Here is a 21,849-nt window from a genome sequence, read left to right as displayed (position 1 = left end):
GTTTGAATACTTCTCTGAAACTAAAAACTTTTTGCCTAGAACTTTTTTAATATTTGACTCGATTCGACCATACAATCAAAACAATACTGAAACTTTGAATGAACGTAAGGAGCGAAACAGAAGTGTTGTTGGATAATGGACGTGGTTAAAAATTTCCTGTTTTTCTGTTAAGGAAAGGATTTCCTATTTCAAACAAATGCGTTGACTTTAGCTGCCTATGCGGTTCAAATTAGTATCGAATACTAAAGATTTTCTGTAGGGAGCACATTGCGCTCATTTGGGAGCGATCTAGATGCTTGTAAAACAATAAACTGGTAGCCAAGATCGCAGGAATTCTTTTTATTCCATGATTACCGGTTTCGGCAAAACTAAAGCCGCCATCATCTGATCTTGGACACATATAGGTTACAACATCAAGACAAACAATGGTGATATTAATAGTTGCCTATAACACGCAGGCCTTACAAAATTGTCGTAAGTAGCACACAGGCGTCCAAGAGAGATGACATTATAAATGTTAAGTGTCTCCATCACATACAAGCGGACGAAGTAGTTGTACTTAGCTTGCGCTTCTGTGTGATGGAGACACTTAACATTCACTATCTCATCTCTCTTGGACGCCTATGTGCTACTTACGACAATTTTGTAAGGCCTGCGTGTTATAGGCAACTATTAATATCACCATTGTTTCCCTTGATGTTGTAACCTGCATGTGTCCTAAGATCCGATGACGGTGGCTTTAGTTTTGCCAAAACCGGTAATCATGGAATAAAACGAATTCCTGCGATCTTCGCTACCAGTTTATTATTTTCTATCCCCAATAAATTCTGGTCAGTTGTAAGGTGCATCCTGAAGTAAATTTCTACTCAACCTTTCCAGTTTTTTGCCTCCATAATATAAACAGTCCAAGGAAACGTCACTGAAGTGGTTTGCTTCTTTTCAATATCTTAAAACTAGCTGACCCGGATGCTTTCAAGTCGTCTCCTTCTACTCTTTCGTAAAATGCTTTGATTCTTCTCATTTTTTGACAGCTAACTGACCCGGATGCTTTCAAGTTGTCTCCTTCCACTGTTGCATACAGAGACCCTTTTCACCTCAATTTCGTCCCCATTCCATTAATTTATCTCGGATTCCAAGATCCCAGATAAAAACTTTTACCACATGATTTCTTCGCAGTTGTTACTGAAAACGTGTAGGACTGGCTAAACTCTTCCTCTGCTCGGCATAATCTTCCCTGAGAAATGTTGGAGCCTACTAGCCGCAAAACCCAAGTGTTGGGGTTCTTTGGCTGTGACTGAAATCTTTTCTCGACCCTGAGCTAAACCCACTTAGCTGTGTGTGTGTGTGTGTGTGTGTGTGTGTGTGTGTGTGTGTTCCCTAAATCCTTGGACTTGTTTATCTACCACACAATGCCGGTCTGAACACCAACGTGCACATGGGCTCAACTACTCTCTCGATCCGCGACGGCATGCAAACACGCACATTCTCTTTCAAACTCACCTGCGAAGAAACCACGCCACTCTTCGCCGCCTCTATACTGACTATTCACTCACAAATACACCAATGCACTATTTTGTTTAGTTCTCTAATCATCTCCTCGAATGAGACATTACAACTAATGTACGCAGTTGTTGGCCGCTTTATAAGAAATTTATGAAGACAGATATTAGTAAACAGATTTTGCGAATGTGCTTCTGACTGGAAGCTAACATATGCTAGCTTGATCTGGAAGTATTGTCGAATATGGGCCCTGGACCATGACTTATATCAAACACACGAAATTTACTACAGGCGTCAAGATGGACGACAACATTTGGAGCGACAATACAGTTACCAGACCGAAATGGCACTCCGTAAATAAGTTCACAACAATTCGCCAGTAGCACGGTCACAATCAATACAAATAAGATCCAAGAACATGAACCAGGCAGCGCAAATTTCGTTGTCAGTAATGCAGTACGGCGGATAACTTGAGTGAGTGGCGTGAACAGCAATGAGTACCGAGTGAATTGCTCGGAGGCTATTTGATCTTAAGGTAGTAATACTCCCACTGGGCGTAATGTATCTCTGATTCACTTATAAACTGTGTGCAAATGTTATAAGACGGTATTGTTTTTAAATGCGTGTGTCAGTCCCTAAAGCGTATCTTCAGGCTTATCTTGGGTGTTTTGTGAACAGAATTTGATGATTCTTGGCATAATGAGTTTATAAGGTTGTGGAGAGAATAATTTGTTTTAGCATGAAATTTGATGGTTTTCTGTGGGCGCAACGGTAGTTTTGCGGTTGTCTAAACCTTGATTGACGTGTGTGTCGGGATTATTTCAGCCAGCATTGATGATTTATTCGGAAAGGTTTGTTTCGGAAAGTCTGTAGACTATTCCGTGACAGACAGGCGTCATTGACTGAGCGCATGCCGGCTGTTGTGGCTGAGCGGTTCTAGGCGCATCAGTCTGGAACCGCGCGACCGCTACGGTCACAGGTTCGAATCCTGCCTCGGGCATGGATGTGTGTGGTGTCCTTAGGTTAGTTAGGTTTAAGTAGTTCCAAGTTCTAGGGGACTGATGATCTCAGAAGTTAAGTCCCATAGTGCTCAGAGCCATTTTTTTGACTGAGCGCATCATGAAACACCATATGGTCAGTTTTGCTACGTTTGATAGTTCATCACTTTTAAAGATCGGGTAAAACAGTAAAATGTGCCAAAACCTTTGTTGACGATACTGGTTATGTGCGATTACCAAGTCAATGTGTTACAGTTATGAGCGTAAGGTATTTGGCTGTTTCATACAACGTCAAGTCATTGCCTTCAGTAGTGAGTTGGCCGTTTGGATGCTTGAGCTTGGTAATGAACAGAAATTGGTGATTTTATCCATTAGTCTCTGGAGGTGCCTAACATTATAGTTTAGATTGCGACAGAATTTAAGTAACGCCATACCAGCAACTTACAGGGCAGTTCCCTCTGCTGGCTGATTGGATATGCCTCTCATGCAGATAGAGTACAGCACGAGTCCAGAACCAAACCATGCGGCAACCTAGCCATAATCGGTGTTAGTTGTTGCAATGTCTGAAAGAAGTGCTCAGGCCGCGGTGGCCGCTTTTAATGGCAGTATGGCATCACAGGGCACGAGAACCGTACGTGATGTGTCGTATCCCGCCGTGCCTGCTGCCAGGGGACTTTTCTACCTCTGGCCAGATATCAATCTCCCTGTTCGACGCTATGCATTAGTACTTTCATTTCCATTTAATCGTTTGCTCACATATTTATGAGAGCTAGGCTCGAATATTCTAATTTTGTAGTTCAACTTCCTGCTGCGGTAAACCTACTTCAGTTCTGTGTATTGACAACGTTAAGTTGTCTTTGGCAGCAGTCGCAGTATTTGATTTATCCGAAGCACCTAATTGTTTTACCTGATGCCACTTATAGACACTCTTTCACGTGCCTATTTAGTTACACCTGGTAGTGAAATATGCGTAGCGAGTTGGTTAGCTGTGTGTGGATGAGGTGGGGGTTGGCAGCTGACAGTAAACAGCGAGAAGCTCCACTGGCAACGACTGTTTGCTTTCAGGCTGCTGCTGCCACAAGCTATAGCTGTTCTTGGATCTCTGTGGCGACTCCTGGGATCTCTGACGGCTTTGCTCCTTCCAGGGCGCTTGATTTTACAGGTTAGTCTTCACCCAAAGGTGAATGATGAACAGTGATGGGATCGAAGATATCTGGGCGTACGACAAGTGTGGACAGAAACCACAAGGCTACCTCTGTACACCACAATAGCGGTTATGTGGTATTGACTGATGCCGATAAGTTGTCTGTATCACCAGCAGTCATTTCCTCTTTAGGAACTGGGGCCAATCTTCTTCTTCCTGAAAGAGAGCGGGACTGTACTTTGTAGGGACTTCCAATGTCAAGAAGAAGTAAGAGCCATTCAGGGAAATATCAGACAAATCGGCAAAGAAGACCACATGTTTGCTGGAGGGTCTCGTGCAAAATATGAAGGAGACTGCCGGCGACTACCGAAGGCCAGCTGCAAATCACCAAGCGATGGGGCGCAGTGATGGGACAGCGAACTCTTGTTCGGTGTAACGGCAGTTCAGATCCCAGTCTAGCCACCCAGATTTAGGTTCCCGTGGTTTCCATAAAATCTTAAATGCAAATGCCGGGATAGTTCCTGTGACAAGAACACTGCCGATTTCCTGCCCCATCCTTCTCCTACGAGATTGTGCTTCCTCTCTAACGGCCTCGATGTCTACGAAGCGTTAAACCTTAATCTTTCCTTCTTCAGCAGAAGGCGCTACAGATGTCGAGAAGAATATTGAATTGCAGCTGCTGCCCCAAGTCGTGAAGATGACTTCCTTCTCTTGTGACCACAGTCACGATTTGCAGCGGCGTCCCCAAACACCGACAGTGGGTTCTGGTTTAGAACTGAGAACAAAACATTCATCAGAGGTTTCATCGACACTCCGACGATCTCAGACCTGCGTTATCGAGTGTATAATTACAGGGTCCCCTCTCTATAGAACAGTCACGCACTACACTCCAGAAGATGTATTACGGCAGCAGTGTACGTGTGACGTACACACTACGTATTTGAGGTTATAAAAAGCTGTCTGCAGGTGTAATATCCCAAAAAACCAAGAACGGGTTACTTGTACGTGTCCTTTAAAGTCAGAAAAATCAAATTGTATCCTACTATTAGTTAAATGATGAAACGCTCAGATTAAGGTCCAAGAATTACTGTCACATGTTAACAGTAGTGCTCTGCACATACTAAGAGAAGTAGAGAGTTTGTTGAAACGTTGGAACTACATAGGCCCACCTTGGTGCAATAACTATGTTGAAAAGTTGCTGAAAACTCAGGGAGAACTGGTTGGTTGGTTGGTTGGTTTTTGGGGAAGGAGACCAGACAGCGAGGTCATCGGTCTCATCGAATTAGGGGAGGACGGGGAAGGAAGTCGGCCGTGCCCTTTGAAAGGAACCATCCCGGCATTTGCCTGGAGCGATTTAGAGAAATCACGGAAAACCTAAATCAGGATGGCCGGACGCGGGATTGAACCGTCGTCCTCCCGAATGCGAGTCCAGTGTCTAACCACTGCGCCACCTCGCTCGGTCAGGAGAACTGATTAGAACATTCGAAAGATATCGATTCTAACTTAACAAACAAACCAATCATAAGGACAGCTGTATGAGAAACATTTAATGAATTCGAAGATTAGGTCGTATCTTACTAGCTGTCAATAATGCTAAATTCTGTCTCTCCAGATTGCTTCACCAAAGAAGTCCGCAATACAGTTCCTACTTTCTGTCGTTGCAGACATGCAAAAATGACAAACATAGAGAGGAGTGACAGCGAAATTAAAAAGCAACTGACAGTTTTTATTAGAAGAAAGGCCCTTGACCTGTCAAACTCCCAGGTCGTGGGAATCTTTTCGAAACAAGTACACTCCAGGGCGACGTCATGTAGCAATACCTTCTCCTACTCCTCCTTTACCCTTTCCTTTGTGCTATCCTACCGACCATCGAACGAATCTTTTATAATCCCTGCAGCATGTTTCCTTCTGCCTTGTGGAGCTACCATTTCCTCTATCCTCCATACTCTCTTTAAAGATCCACATTTCTGTGAGATAGCTTTTGGCACTCGTGTGGGGCTCAACAAATGACGAAGGTTGTTAACGTGTGTGGCGCTAGAGTTTCAACTGTTGCCACGTTGTGTGCCCAGTCGATGTCTCAGCACAAGGGTGGAGAGACTGTGTAGCACCTTTCAGAGCTGCCTTCCGTGTATGTTAAGGCTCGAGTTTCTCCTGCATTATACTTTGCTCGTCGTCTGCATTCACGATAATGCACAGTTGCGTCCTTATGACGTCTTCTTCCTGATCATTCCGAAAGCAAGTGTGGAAATAGTAGATACTTTTTACTTTTTTACACTAAATTTTTCGCTCTAGAATAAAATTATGAAACTTCTGTTCCATGAAATATGTAACGTTCCTAGTAATTTAGTCACGTGTATAATATTAATTACAGAAATTCGCGAAGTAGGATAACTTTCTCACGTTTTCATCGTCAATTAGTAGTCTCACGTGGTGCAAAATTCACTGAAATTAAAGTACATAAAATACTAAAGTACTAAAGGCAGGTTTGAGTTGACCTTTACGTCGGAGTCATTAGAAGTGACAAAATAGCGTAAATCGAAACAGCTGGATGAAGGAGTCCGCTGTGGCCTTTCCTAGTAATCATCTCGACGTCAACCTCAACCGAGTCACAAAAAGTTATGCAGAATGACCTGACGGTAACCTGAACCCATCGCTTCTAGAATTAATCTCATGTGGTGTTCTCTGTTCAAATTGTAGTCACAGTGCACAGAGAAATAATTGGAGGGGGAGGAGATTAGTGTTTAACGTCCCGTCGACAACGAGGTCATTAGGGACGGAGCACAAGCTCGGATCAGGGAAGGATGGGGAAGGAAATCGGCCGTGCCCTTTCAAAGGAACCATCCAGGCATTTGCCTGGAGTGATTTAGGGAAATCGCGGAAAACCTAATTCAGGAGACAGGAAGCGGGTTTGAACCATCGTACTCCCGAATGCGAGCCCAGTGTGCTAACCACTACGACACCTCGTTCGGTAATGTTTCCCAGTATAAAACTAAACTACATTAAATTTCCTTCAAAAAAGCTACGATTCTTTTTTGCTCTAGGACTAATAGTTTCCACAGGACATGTGAAAATTACGGATAATTAAAAACATTGTTCTGATAGTATAAAATTAATGTTTATCTTTAGATGAAGTGGGTGAAAATCGAATATTAAATGTTTGTATCACATCTAAGTGCAGTACAGCCTTATTAAGGGATAAATTGTGTATCGGGGCTGTAAAAGGGTGAAGGGAGGACATGTGGAGGAAACGTAGGTCGCCGGATTGCGTTTATGCACTTGCCTCCTAAGTAACTACGGAGTGTTTCATTAAGTTACACGGGTGATCCACAGCGCGCCTTCTGAATCATAGGCGACGCAGTGCGTATACATGCCCGGGGAGTACCTGTTTTGCACAAAATGCATTAACACAACATGGAATGCAGAGATGACTTACTAATAACACTAACGCAGTTAATGCATATGGACAGAATCAACGTAAATCTCTACACACTGCTCTACGCTGCTAGAGGAGAAATTGATTCATAGTCACCCTTTAAGGCAGTGGTATTCTTTCGAGAACCGCAACTTCCCCCACGATGAGCGCTTCTCGCTTTTCAGTTTACGGACAATGTGCCTCCCCAGTATTTCTAGCCCAATTCTCTTACGCGAATAGACAAAATAACTTCACTGAGATCGCGATTAAACAGGGTGGTCCTTTGATAGAGACCGTGCCAAATATCTCACGAAATAAGCATCAAACGCAAAAACTGCAAAGAACGAAAGTCGTCTAGCTTGAAGGGAGAAACCAGATGGCGCTATGGTTGGCCCGCTAGATGGCGCTGCCATAGGTCAAACGGATATCAACTGCGATTTTTAAAATAGAAACCCCCATTTTTCATTACATATTCTTGTAGTATGTAAAGAAATATGAATGTTTTAGTTGGACCACTTTTTTCGCTTTGTGATAGATGGCGCTGTAATAGTCACAAACGTATAAGTACGTGATATCACGTAACATTCCGCCAGTGAGGAAGGTATTTGCTTCGTGATACATTACCCGTGTTAAAATGGACCGTTTACCAATTGCGGAAAAGATAGATATCGTGTTGATGTATGGCTATTGTGATCAAAATACCCAACGGGGATGTGCTATGTATGCTGCTCGGTATCCTGGACGACATCATCCACGTGTCCGCACCGTTCGCCGGATAGTTACGTTATTTAAGGAAACAGGAAGTGTTCAGCCACATGTGAAACGTCAACCATGACCTGCAACAAATGATGATCCCCAATTATGTGTTTAGCTGCTGTTGCGGCTACTCCGCACATCTGTAGCAGACAAACTGCACGAGAATCGGGAATCTAAAAAACGTAGGTGTTGAGAATGCTACATCAACATCGATTGCACACGTACCATATTTGCATGCGCCAGGAATTGCATGGCGACGACCTTGAACGTCTTGTACATTTCTGCCACTAGGCACAAGAGAAATTGGGGAACGATGACAGATTTCTTGCACGCTTTCTATTTAGCGACAAAGCGTCATTCACCAACAGCGGTAACGTAAACCGGCGTAATATGCACTATTGGGCAAAGGAAAATCCACGATCGCTGCGACAAGTGGAACATCAGCGATCCTGGCGGGTTAATGCATGGTGCGGCATTATGGGAGGAAGGATAACTGGCCCTCATTTTATCGATGGCAATCTAAATGGTGCAATGTATGCTGATTTCCTACGTAATGTTCTACCGATGTTACTACAAGATATTTCACTGTATGACAGAATGGCAATGTACTTCCAACATGATGGATGTCTGGCACATGGCTCGCGTGCGGTTGAAGCGGTATTGAATAGCATATTTCATGATAGGTGGATTAGTCGTCGAAGCACCATACTATGGCCCGCACGTTCACCGGATCTGACGTCCCCGGATTTCTTTCTGTGGAAAGTTGAAGGATATTTGCTATCGTGATCCACCGACAACGCCTGACAACATGCGTCAGCGCATTGTCAATGCATGTGCGAACATTACGGAAGGCGAACTACTCGCTATTGAGAGGAATGTCGTTACACGTATTGCCAATTTCACTGAGGTTGACAGATATCATTTTGAGCATTTATTGCATTAATGTGGTATTTACAGGTAATCACGCTGTAACAGCATGTGTTCATAGAAATGATAAGTTCACAAAGGTACATGTATCACATTGGAACAACCGAAATAAAATGTTCAAACGTACCTACGTTCTGTATATTAATTTAAAAACCTACCTGTTACCAACTGTTCGTCTAAAATTGTGAGCCATATGTTTGTGACTATTACAGCGCCTTCTGCCGCCGAGCAGTGTGTCAGCAGTGCGCAAGTAGCAGCATTACTGCATTTACGAGGCAGTCTTTTATTTTAATAACCGTTTAAATTTTGTGTCGAATTGTTTGTGCTCTCTGCAGATTAGTTCAGGCGTTCTTTGCACAACAGTATTTAGCATGGATAGGGACTGCGACTGCTGCGTTAGGATGCAGGCTGAGTTGGCATCCCTTCGTTCCCAGCTTCAGGCAGTGTTGGCTTCGGTCACACAGCTTGAGGCTGTTGGCAATGGGCATCACTGTGGGGGTCCGGATGGGGGTTTGTCGGGGACGGCCAGCTCGTCCCATGCATCCCCCGATCGGACTATGGCTGTGGCTGCCCGGGATACTGCCTACATTGAGGCTGACCCCTCACCCATGGTAGAGTGGGAGGTCGTGTCGAGGTGTGGCAGGGGGCGAAAGACATTCTGGAGGGCTGAACGGAAGGCCTCTCCAGTCTGTCTGACAAACCGGTTCCAGGCTCTGTCTCTGGCTGATACTAATCTTCGGACAGACATGGCTGCTTGTCCCGTTCCAGAGGTTGCCCCTCCCCCGTCTGTAAGATCCGGATGGTCGCAGAGGGTGGACTTACTGGTAGTTGGGAGCTCCAACCTCAGGCACGTAATGGGGCCCCTTAGGGATATGGCTGCAATGGAGGGGAAGAAAACCAATGTGCACTCCGTGTGTATACTGGGGGGAGTCTTTCCAGATGTGGAAAGGGTCCTTCCGGAAGCCATGAAGGGTACAGGGTGCACCCATCTGCAGGTGGTCGCCCATGTCGGCACCAATGATGTGTGTCGCTATGGACCAGAGGCTTCCGGCGACTATCTGATTTGGTGAAGACTGCCAGTCTCGCTAGCGGGATGAATGCAGAGCTCACCATATACAGCATCGTCGACAGGACTGACTGCGGACCTTTGGCACAGAGCCCAGTGGAGGGTCTGAATCAGAGGCTGAGACGGTTCTGCGACCGTGTGGGCTGCAGATTCCTCGACTTGTGCCATAGGGTGGTGGGGTTTTTGGTTCCGCTGGATAGGTCAGGAGTCCACTACACGCAACAAGCGGCTACACGGGTAGCAGGAGTTGTGTGGCGTGGGCTGGGCGATTTTTTAGGTTAGATGGCCTTGGGCAAGTACAGAAAGGGCAACAGCCTCAACGGGTGCGGGGCAAAGTCAGGACATGCGGGGACCAAGCAGCAATCGGCATTGTAATTGTAAACTGTCGAAGCTGCGTTGGTAAATTACCTGAACTTCAAGCGCTGATAGAAAGCACCGAAGCTGAAATCGTTATAGGTACAGAAAGCTGGCTGAAGCCAGAGATAAATTCTGCTGAAATTTTTACAAAGATACAGACGGTGTTTAGAAAGGATAGATTGCATGCAACCGGTGGTGGAGTGTTCGTCGCTGTTAGTAGTAGTTTATCCTGTAGTGAAGTAGAAGTGGATAGTTCCTGTGAATTATTATGGGTGGAGTTTACACTCAACAACCGAGCTAGGTTAATAATTGGCTCCTTTTACCGACCTCCCGACTCAGCAGCATTAGTGGCAGAACATCTGAGAGAAAATTTGGAATACATTTCACATAAATTTTCTCAGCATGTTACAGTATTAGGTGGAGATTTCAATTTACCAGATATAGACTGGGACACTCACATGTTTAGGACTGGTGGTAGGGACAGAGCATCGAGTGACATTATACTGAGAGCACTATCCGAAAATTACCTCAAGCAATTAAACAGAGAACCAACTCGTGGAGATAACATCTTGGACCTACTGATAACAAACAGAACGGAACTTTTCGACTCTGTAAGCGCAGAACAGGGAATCAGTGATCATAAGGCCGTTGCAGCGTCCCTGAATATGGAAGTAAACAGGAATATAAACAAAGGGAGGAAGGTTTATCAGTTTAGCAAGAGTAATAGAAGGCAGATTTCAGACTACCTAACAGATCAAAACAAAAATTTCTGTTCCGACACTGACAATGTTGAGTGTTTATGGAAAAAGTTTAAGACAATCGTAAAATGCGTTTTAGACAGGTACGAGCCGAGTAGAACTGTGAGGGACGGGAAAAACCCACCGTGGTTCAGCAACAAAGATAGGAAACTACCGCGAAAGCAAAGAGAGCTTCACTGCAAATCTAAACGCAGCCAAAACCTCTCAGCCAAACAGAAGCAAAACGATGTCAAAGTTAGCGTAAGGAGGGCTATGCGTGAAGCGTTCAGTGAATTCGAAAGTAAAACTCTATGTACCGACTTGACAGAAAATCCTAGGAAGTTCTGGTCTTACGTTAAATCAGTAAGTGGATCGAAACAGCATATCCAGACACTCTGGGATGATAATGGCATTGAAACAGAGGATGACATGCGTAAAGCTGAAATACTAAACACCTTTTTCCAAAGCTGTTTCACAGAGGAAGACCGCACTGCAGTTCCTTCTCTAAATCCTCCCACGAACGAAAAAATGGCTGACATCGAAATAAGTTTCCAAGGAATAGAAAAGCAACTGAAATCACTCAACAGAGGAAAACCCACTCGACCTGACGGGATACTCATTCGATTCTACGCGAAAGAACTTGCCCCCCTTCTAACAGCCGCGCACCGCAAGTCTCTAGAGGAACCCAGGGTTCCAAATGATTGGAAAAGAGCACAGATAGTTCCAGTTTTCAAGAAGGGTCGTCGAGCAGATGTGCAAAACTATAGGCCTATATCTCTGACATCGATCTGTTGTAGAATTTTAGAACACGTTTTTTGCTCGCGTATCATGTCATTTCCGGAAACCCAGAATCTACTCTGTAGGAATCATCATGGATTCCGGAAACAGCGATCGTGTGAGACCCAACTCGCTTTATTTGTTCATGAGACCCAGAAGATATTAGATACAGGCTCCCAGGTAGATGCCATTTTCCTTGACTTCCGGAAGGCGTTTGATACAGTTCCGCCCTGCCGCCTGATAAACAAAGGAAGAGCCTACGGTATATCAGACCAGCTGTGTGGCTGCATTGAAGAGTTTTGAGCAAACAGAACACAGCATGTTGTTCTCAATGGAGAGACGTCTACAGACGTTAAAGTAATCTCTGGTGTGCCACAGGTGAGTGGTATGGGACCATTGCTTTTCAAAAATGGTTCAAATGGCTCTGAGCACTATTTGACTTAACTTCTGAGGTCATCAGTCGCCTAGAACTTAGAACTAATTAAACGTAACTAACCTAAGGAAAACACACACATCCATGCCCGAGGCAGGATTCGAACCTGCGACCGTAGCGGTCGCTCGACTCCAGACTGTAGCGCCTAGAACCGCACGGCCACTCTGGCCAGCCATTGCTTTTCATAATATATATAAATGACCCAGTAGATAGTGTCGGAAATTCCATGCGGCTTGCTGCGGATGATACCGTAGTATACAGAGAAGTTGCAGCATTAGAAAATTGCAGCGAAATGCAGGAAGATCTGCAGCGGATAGGCACTTGGTGCAGGGAGTGGCAACTGACCCTTAACATAGACGAATGTAATGTATTGTGAATACATAGAAAGAAGGATCCTTTATTATATGATTATATGATAGCGGAGCAAGCACTGGTAGCAGTTACTTCTGTAAAGTATCTGGGAGTATGCGTACGGAACGATTTGAAGTGGGTTGATCATATAAAATTAATTGTTGGTAAGGCGGGTGCCAGGTTGAGATTCATTGGGAGAGACCTTAGAAAATGTAGTCCATCAACAAAGGAGGTGGCTTACAAAACACTCGTTCGACCTATACTTGAGTATTGCTCATCAGTGTGGGATCCGTACCAGGTCGCGTTGACAGAGGAGATAGAGAAGATCCAAATAAGAGCGGCGCGTTTCGTCACAGGGTTATTTGGTAAGGGTGACACCGTTACGGAGATGTTTAGCAAACTCAAGTGGCAGACTCTCCAAGAGAGGTGCTCTGCATCATGGTGTAGCTTGCTGTCCAGGTTTCGAGAGGGTGCGTTTCTGGATGAGGTATCGAATATATTGCTTCCCCCTACTTGTACCTCCCGAGGAAATCACGAATGTAAAATTAGAGAGATTCGAGCGCGCACGGAGGCTTTCAGGCAGTCGTTCTTCCCGCGAACCATACGCGACTGGAACAGGAAAAGGAGGTAATGACAGTGGCACGTAAAGTGCCCTCCGCCACACACCGTTGAGTGGCTTGCGGAGTATAAATGTAGATGTAGATGTAGATCTATCAAAAAGTGGTCCAAAGTGTTCCAACTAAAACATTCATATTTCTTTACATACTACACAAATGTGTAATAAAAAATGGGGGTTCCTATTTTAAAAAAACGCAGTTGATATCTGTTTGACCTATGGCAGCGCCATCTAGCGGGCCAACCACAGCGCCATCTGGTTTCCCCCTTCAAACTGGACAAGTTTCGTTCTTTGTAGTTTTTTCGTTTGACGCTTATTTCGTGAGATATTTGGCCCAGTCACGATCAATGGACCACTCTGTATAGGGGCGTTATTTTCAGTTTATTATGTAATTATTTATAGTTGTTAAAGTGATCTCTTATGTAAAATATGTTCCTGTAAAAAATGGCTGAGAAGTGCTTAATTTGTATGTGTGATGATGTCAGTGACCTATGTGAGAAAGAGACTGGACTGGTAAAAGTGGCACCTGGCTGGTGTCTATCGCTGACTGCGTATTGTAAAGCCGTGTAATTGTCTAACTGGAATAGTACTGCAAAAATGCTGACTAGGTCACTTAATAAAACGTCATCAGCTGGTGAACGAATAACTTTGATATCCGTGATAGGGGCTAACCCATCATCAGATAGCAGATACATCGAGCTGTAGCTATGAACTGTCAGAGGCAGCCCGTTATGTATGAATCATATAACTTCAGTTCATCTGTATGACTCTGTGTATCTGATATCTGATGATGGGTTATCCCGAAACGCATAATGTTAAAGTCATTCATACCCCAGCTGGTGACGATTTATTACGTGACCTAATCAGCATTTGTGCAGTACTATTCCATGGTCGCATGCCGTATACTTGTGTTTAGTCACTTTGTGGTGTATTAACGAACGACCTAAAAGTTGCTGCACTTCTCTCACCATTAATAGTGTTACTGATAGTGTGCATAAATGTTTTCATTTAGGAATTGTTGACACTTGTAGAGTGGGTTGTACTAGGTGGAGGCACTTACTACACATCCGCAGTTATCTTCCAACATGACTGTGAGTATGTCTGATGGAACGGAGCTGATCATATTCAAGTCTTGAACAGTAATCTGCTGTAACACATTGTCTGAAATATCTAAAGTTCTACAAAATCTAGGTGACCTACATGTACTGCAGATTGAGACAATTTAAGCTTCTGGGCCTGTTTGGATTTTGGGAGAGTTGGGGCTGGTGCATGTTGTACTCCTCACGCTGTGAAAAGTGTTCCAGACAGTGATAGTGGAGACAATGAAATCGACATTGTCGATTACATATTGACAGCATGTTACACATGGAGAAGACGCTCCATTTTCGTAGATGGTTGAGCTTTTTTTACTTAATAGCTCACTTAACAAATACAAAAAAGTACTCAATTAACCGTAGATTACTAAACCCACATAAAATTTACGATTGTAAAATGGTTCAAAAAATGGTACAAATGGCTCTGAGCACTATGAGACTTAACTTCTGAGGTCATCAGTCCCCTAGAACTTAGAACTACTGAAACCTAACTAACCTAAGGACACCACACACATCCATGCCCGAGGCAGGATTCGAACCTGCCACCGTAGCGGTCGCGCGGTTCCAGACTGTAGCGCCTAGAACCGCTCGGCCACTCCGACCGGCTTACGATTGTAGCACGGTATAAAACAGGACATTTTGTACTTAATTTGATATGTAACACGCCACTGGAGATCTAATAATTGTAATTAACTAATGAATAACCTACAAATTATGACTTCCTCTAAATAATATTTGGAGTAGTAAACCACACGATGGTTTAGTAGCAATGTAACATTTCCCTCACTTTAGTATCTAAGGTTAATAAACTGCAAATAACTCCGCTATACAGGGTGAAAATTATTTAAACCGACAAACGCGGGAGGTTGGTGGAACACTAAAACAAACATTTGTCTCTAATTTCATAGATACCTGTGAGAATTTTTTAATCCCGTAGAAGGCGTAATCGCTCTCAGTACTTGTGCAATTACGCGTAACAGCACACTGGACTCGCGTTCGGGAGGACGACGGTTCAAACCCGAGTCCGGCCATTCTGATTTAGGTTTTCCGTGATTTCCCTAAATCGCTTCAGGCGAATGCCAGGATGGTTCCTCTGAAAAATAGTTCAAATGGCTCTGAGCACTATGCGACTTAACTTCTGAGGTCATCAGGCCCCTAGAACGTAGAACTAATTAAACCGAACTATCCTAAGGACATCACACACATCCATGCCCGAGGCACGATTCGAACCTGCGACCTAGCGGTCGCACGGTTCCAGACTGTAGCGCCTAGAACCGCTCGGCCACACCGGCCGGCTCCTCTGAAAAGGCTCGACTGACGTCCTCCAACATCCTTCCTTAATCCGATGGGACCGATGACCTCGCAGTTTGGTCCCCTTCCCCAAACTAACCCATAACATGGGGACGAATCAGACGAAAGAAAGAAACTTCCTACATGAGCAATTGGTATAATCCAGTTGACTTACAGTGTGTGCACAACATAGAACCGGATGATTATCCACTGAGAGCACAGTTTTTGCAATGGTACCTGGAACAGTGTCAAATGCATCCTACACTTCCGTGCCTTGTCCTGTTTACAGATGAAGCAACGCTCGGGAGTGATGGGGATCTTCAACACCCACAGTTCGCATGTTCTGAGTGAGTTTAATCCACATGCTACATTTACTCGCGTCCATAATGTGCGGTTCTACGTGAATATAGGGACAGGTGTTGTTGGTGACTGACTGATTGGGCCATATATTCTACCTAGGCCAGAGCATTGCAGAGTTGCTGGATGACCCGCCACTCGCTGCAAGATAGAGCATATGGTTCCAGCCTGATCTACATCTACATCTACATGGTTACTCAGCAATTCACACTTAAGTGCCTGACAGAGGGTTCATCGAACCATTTTCATACTATTTCTCTACCATTCCACTCTCGAATGGCGCGTGTGAAAAAGGAACACCTAATTCTTTCCGTTCGAGCTCTGATTTCCCTTATTTTAATATGATGATCATTTCTCCCTACGTAGGTGGGTCTCAACAAAATATTTTCGCATTCGGAAGAGAAAGTTGGTGATTGAAATTTCGTAAATAGATCTCGGCGCAAAGAAAACCGCCTTTGTTTCAGTGACTGCCACCCCAACTCGCGTATAAGACCAGTGAAACTCTCACGCAGTGCGTAGACATGTCCGGGGAGCGTCTATTTTGCCAAAATTCGTTAACACTAAATGAAATGCAGATATGAGTTACTAATAACATAAACGCATGAATATGGAGAGAATATAGGCAAATCTCTGCACACAGTTCTACACTGCTTGAGGAAAAATTGATTCATGAATACGACACTTCCACATCATTACGAAGGGTCGTATTCATTATCTATGGAACAAGTACTAATCTAATCTAATCTCGGTACGGCAGCTGTAGTATTCTTCCGGAGAAGGCAACCTCCCCCACCATGAGCGCTGCTCCCTTGTCAGTTTACATACAGTACCTCCCCAGCATTTCCTCTCTAGTTCTCTTATGTGAGTAATCAAAATAACTTCACTGAGCTCGTGTTATGCAGGGCGAAAGTTATCTAAACCAAAAAACTCTGGGAGGCTGTCCGGGACACAAAAACAAATATTTTTCTCTAATTTTATAATTTCCTATGAGGATTTTATAAACCAGTAGAGTGAGTTTTTTCTGGTTGAAAATTAATTAAGCTAACAAACTCTGGGAGGCTGCATGGGGCAATGAGAACACATTTTCTAATGGGTAACGCAAACGAGTTTTAATTCTTTTTAATAAGAAACAACAACATTAACACAACATATTACTTCAATTACAGTAGAGGTTCAAAAATGCCTCAATTGGCCTGTAAACAGAGGTTGCACTGGTGGGTCATATTGTGTCTAACAAGGTCAAAGGATGCAGGAACGTCCTTAATTCCTACTGCTGCTGCTACTTTCTGGGCAACCAGACCCTTTTCTAATTCAACATGGGTCTTATAAACAAAGTTACACAACTCTTCACTTACAAAAAAGTCCAGAGTGGTCAAATCAGGGGATCAAATAGGCCGTAGTACAGACCACGACTGCCAGTTCCACTTTTCACGAGACTGAGACTGTCGGTTCAAGAATCGACGCACAGGACGACTAAAATGGGCAGGAGCCTCATGTGGAGTATCGTCTCAGTTGTGTGACTGGATTCGTGATTTCCTCTCAGAGAGGTCACAGTTCGTAGCGATAGACGGTAAATCATCGAGTAGAAAAGAAGTGAGATCTGGCGTTCCGCATGGTAGTGTCATAGGCCCTCTACTGTTCCTGGTTTACATAAATGATCTAGGTGATAATCTGAGCAGCCCCCTTAGATTCTTTGCAGATGACGCTGTAATTTACCGTCTGGTAAAATCATCAGACGAACAATTCCAATTACAAAATGATCTAGAGAGAATTTCTGTGTGGTGCGAAAAGTGGCAATTGTCACTAAACAAAGAAAAGTGCGAGGTTATCCACATGGGTACTAAAAGAAATCCGATAAATTTTGGGTATACGATAAATAGTACAAATCTAAGGGCTGTCAATTCGACTAAATACCTATGAATTACAATTACGAGCAACTTAAATGGGAAAGACCACATAGATCATATTGTCGGGAAGGCTAAACAAAGACCGCTTTCTTGGCAGAACACTTAGAAGATGTGACAGACCGATTAAAGAGACAGCCTACATTACACTTGTCCGTCCTCTGCTGTGCGGTGTAGGATCCTTACCAGGTAGGATTAACTGAGGACATCGAAAATGTGCAAATAATGGCAGCTCGATTCGTGTTATCGCGCTACTATTTGGTACATGCCCGCTGTTCGACTAACAACGGTCATGTACCAAATAGGTTTATCTTGTGACTTCGGTTTTACATGTGTTATGGAAAGGAATGACCATGAGAGAAGTTGCTTTTTTATTTATTGTGGCTATGATTTTATATCAGCTAGTCTGCCTCATGTATCGTTATACCCAAATGGTTTATAAATGTTAATCTACATTCAGATCCGATGATGGCACCTTTAGTGTGTTGAAACCGGTTATCCAGTAAACAGTATTTTATTTGAATTATTTCTACAATTTTATTTATTTTAGATGACCGACTTCGGAAGGTATAGACCATCTTAAGACCTAAAAACTCGCCGTCGTAATTGTTGCACGTCGTCAGCTCATTCAACACCTAGTTTAGTTGATGGCGCTTAACGGTGTTCAGACAATTTGAATACAAAGCTCGCTGTATTGTCTTCACAACAATATAATTCCGTCTCTTAGACTCATGTCAACTGCTCTATGTTTTCTTGGATTACTACAATTTTGTTATTTATTAAAGGTTTATGTAATACACTGCTCCATCTTTGCTCTGAATCACAATCTTTAGAGCGAAAGATTGCACTACCCCTAAGATATACGAGAGCTGTTCGGAAAAGTAAGGTCATATCGAAGTCGAAATGGAAACCACTGTGAAAAACAAAAATGATTTACTTTCAGCTGTTAGTTACACCTTTCAGCTACTTCTCTACATATTCACCGCTCCGATTGAGACATTTGTCATAGCATTACACCAACTTCCCAGTACCCTCGTCATAGGAGGCAACCGACTGTGCTTTCTGCCAATTCTCTACACTGATCTTCAACTCGTTCTCTGTGGCACAATGTTGTGTTCATAGCCAGCGGTTCATGTGAGCAAGGATGAAAATCAGAGGGAGTCGAGTCCAGGCTGTATGGTGGGTGATCAAACACTTCCCATCGGAAACGCTGCAGAGACCTCCTCATTGCCCCTATCGTGTGCGACCGAGTATTATTATGAAAGAGGAAATGCATGACAGTTACGTTCTGTGAGCTGCATGGATTCAAGCGAAATCTCTCAAAGACATACTAGGCGGGAGACAAGCTGCCCTCAGAAACTTGATAATGTCAAAGCTGGCAGGTGAAGATGAATATTGAAGTTAATCTGTGTGATTCCAGAAACGAAATTAGTAATGGGTATTTGATCATCGACATCTTAGATCGGCGAAAACGGTGACTTTTTAAGGAAAAAAAGTCTGTGCCACACAGTATTCTCACCCAATACTGTTGGTAGTCCTTCGAGGTATTCTCCAACAATAAGAATTATACCGCCTTCTTATTTACCTGTGGGACACAATTTGCTCCAATGGCTCATACTTGGCGGGAAACAGGCTGCCCTCCGAAAATTGGTAATGTTTAAGCTGGCAATTAAATATGAATATTGAAGTTAAAATGTATGATGCTACAAACGGAATTAGTAATGAGTATTTGAACATCATCATCTTAGATCGGCGAAAACGGTGGCTTTTTAAGGAAAAAAAGTCTCTGCCACTCAGTATTCTCACTTACTACCGGTGGTAGTCCTTCGAGGTATTCTCCAAGAATAAGAATTAGACCACCTTCTTATTTATATGTGTGAAACATTTTCCTCTAATAGCACATACCTGGTGGGAGACAAGCTGCCCTCCGAAACTTGATAATGTTAAAGCTGCCAGTTGACGATGAATATTGAAGTTAATCTCTATGATTCTAGAAACGGAATTAGTAATGAGTATTTGATCATCGTCATCTTAGATCGGCGAAAACGGTGACTTTTTAAGGAAAAAAAAGTATGTACCACACAGTATTCTCACCCAATGCTATTGGTAGTCCTTCGAGGTATTCTCCAAGAATAAGAATTAGACCGCCTTCTTATTTAACTGTGGGAAACAATTTCCTCTAATGGCTCATGGCTCATACTTGGCGGGAGACAAGCTGCCCTTAAAACTTGATAATGTTAAAGATGGCAGGTGAAGATGATTATTGATGTTAATCTGTATGATTCTAGAAACGGAATTGGTAATGGGTATTTGATCATTGTCATCTTATATCGACGAAACCGGTGACTTTTTAAGCAAAAAAAAATCTGTCCCATACAGTATTCTCAAACACTACTGATGGTAGTCCTTCGAGGTATTCTCCAAGAATAAGAATTACACCGCCTTCTTATTTAACTGTAAGAAACAATTTCCTCCAACGGCTCATACATGGCGGGAAACAAGCTGCCCTCCGAAAATTGGTAATGTTAAAGCTGGCAGTTCAAGATGAATATTGAAGTTAATCTGTATGATTCTAGAAACGGAATTAGTAATGAGTATTTGATCGTCATCAACTTAGATCGGCGAAAACGGTGGCTTTAAAAAAAAAAAGGGCTGTGCCACTCAGTATTCTCACTTACTACCGGTGGTAGTCCTTCGAGATATGCTCCAATAATAAGAATTAGACCGTTTTCTTATTTATATGTGTGAAACATTTTCCTCTTATAGCACATACTTAGCGAGAGACAAACTGCCCTCAGAAACGTGTTAATGGGAAAGTTATCAGGTGAAGATGAATATTGAAGTTAATCTCTATGATTCCAGAAATGGAATTAGTAATGGGTATTTGATCATCATCGCCTTAGATCGGCGAAAACGGTGATTTTTTAAAGAAAAAAAGTCTGTGCCACACAGTATTCTCACCCAATAGTGTTGGTAGTCCTTCGTGGTATTCTCAGACAATAAGAATTAGACCGCTGTCTTATTTAACTGTGGGAAACAATTTTCTCTAATGGCTCATTGCTCATACATGGTGGGAGACAAGCTGGCCTCAGAAACTTGATAATGTTAAAGCTGGCAGGTGAAGATGAATATTGAAGTTAATCTGTATGATTCTAGAAACCGAAATAGTAACGGGTATTTGATCAGCGTCATCTTAGATTGGCGAAAACGGCGACTTTTTCAGGAAAAAGTGTCTGTGCCACACAGTATTCTCACCCAATACTGTTGGTAGTCCTTCGAGTTATTCTGCAAGAATAAGAATTGGACCGTCTTCTTATTATCTGTGGGAAACAATTTCCTCTAATGGCTTATGGCTCATACTTCGCAGGAGAAAAGCTGTGCTCAGAAACTTGATAATGTTAACGATGGCAGGTGAAGATGAATGTTGTCCGCAGCTCGTGGTCGTGCGCTAACGTTCTCGCTTCCCATGCCCGGTTTCCCGGGTTCGATTCCCGGCGGGGTCAGGGATTTTCTGTGCCTCGTGATGACTGGGTGTTATGTGATGTCCTTAGGTTAGGTAGGTTTAAGTAGTTCTAAGTTCTAGGGGACTGATGACCATAGATCTTAAGTCCCATAGCCATTTTTGAAGATGAATATTGAAGTTAATCTCTATGATTCTAGAAACCGAATTAGTAATAGGCATTTGATCATCGTCATCTTAGATTGGCGAAAACGGCGACTTTTTAAAGAAAAAGGATTTGTGCCACATTGTATTCTCACCCAATACTGTCGGTGGTCCTTCGAGGTACTCTCCAGGAATAAGAATTAGACCGCCTTGTTATTTAACTCTGGGAAACAATTTCCTCTAATGCCTCATGGCCCATACTTGGCAGGAGACCAGCTGCCCTCAGGAACTTGATAATGTTAAAGCTGGCAGGTGAAGATGAATTGTGAAGTTAATATGTATGATTCTAGAAACGGAATTAGTAATGAGTATTTGATCATCATCATCTTAGATCGGCGAAAACGTTGGCTTTTTAAGGAAAAAATGTCTGTGCCACTCAGTATTCTCACTTACTACAGGTGGAAGACCTTCGAGGTATTCTCCAAGAATAAGAATTAGACCGCCGTCTAATTTAACTGTGGGAAAC

The 21,849-nt window shown here is 43.3% G+C and overlaps 1 protein-coding gene across 1 annotated transcript in view; it reads left to right on the top strand.

Moving 5' to 3' along the window:
* LOC124722936 (sodium channel protein Nach-like) overlaps positions 1-21,849 on the top strand; it is a 174,537-nt gene that overhangs the window by 6,635 nt on the left and 146,053 nt on the right. The window lies entirely within an intron of this gene.

This window comes from Schistocerca piceifrons, chromosome X (assembly GCF_021461385.2).
Source record: "Schistocerca piceifrons isolate TAMUIC-IGC-003096 chromosome X, iqSchPice1.1, whole genome shotgun sequence".
NCBI classification, from domain to species: Eukaryota; Metazoa; Arthropoda; class Insecta; order Orthoptera; family Acrididae; genus Schistocerca; species Schistocerca piceifrons.
The sequence above is the reverse complement of the archived record's forward strand: the minus strand, read 5'-3'. Positions and strand labels throughout refer to the sequence as shown.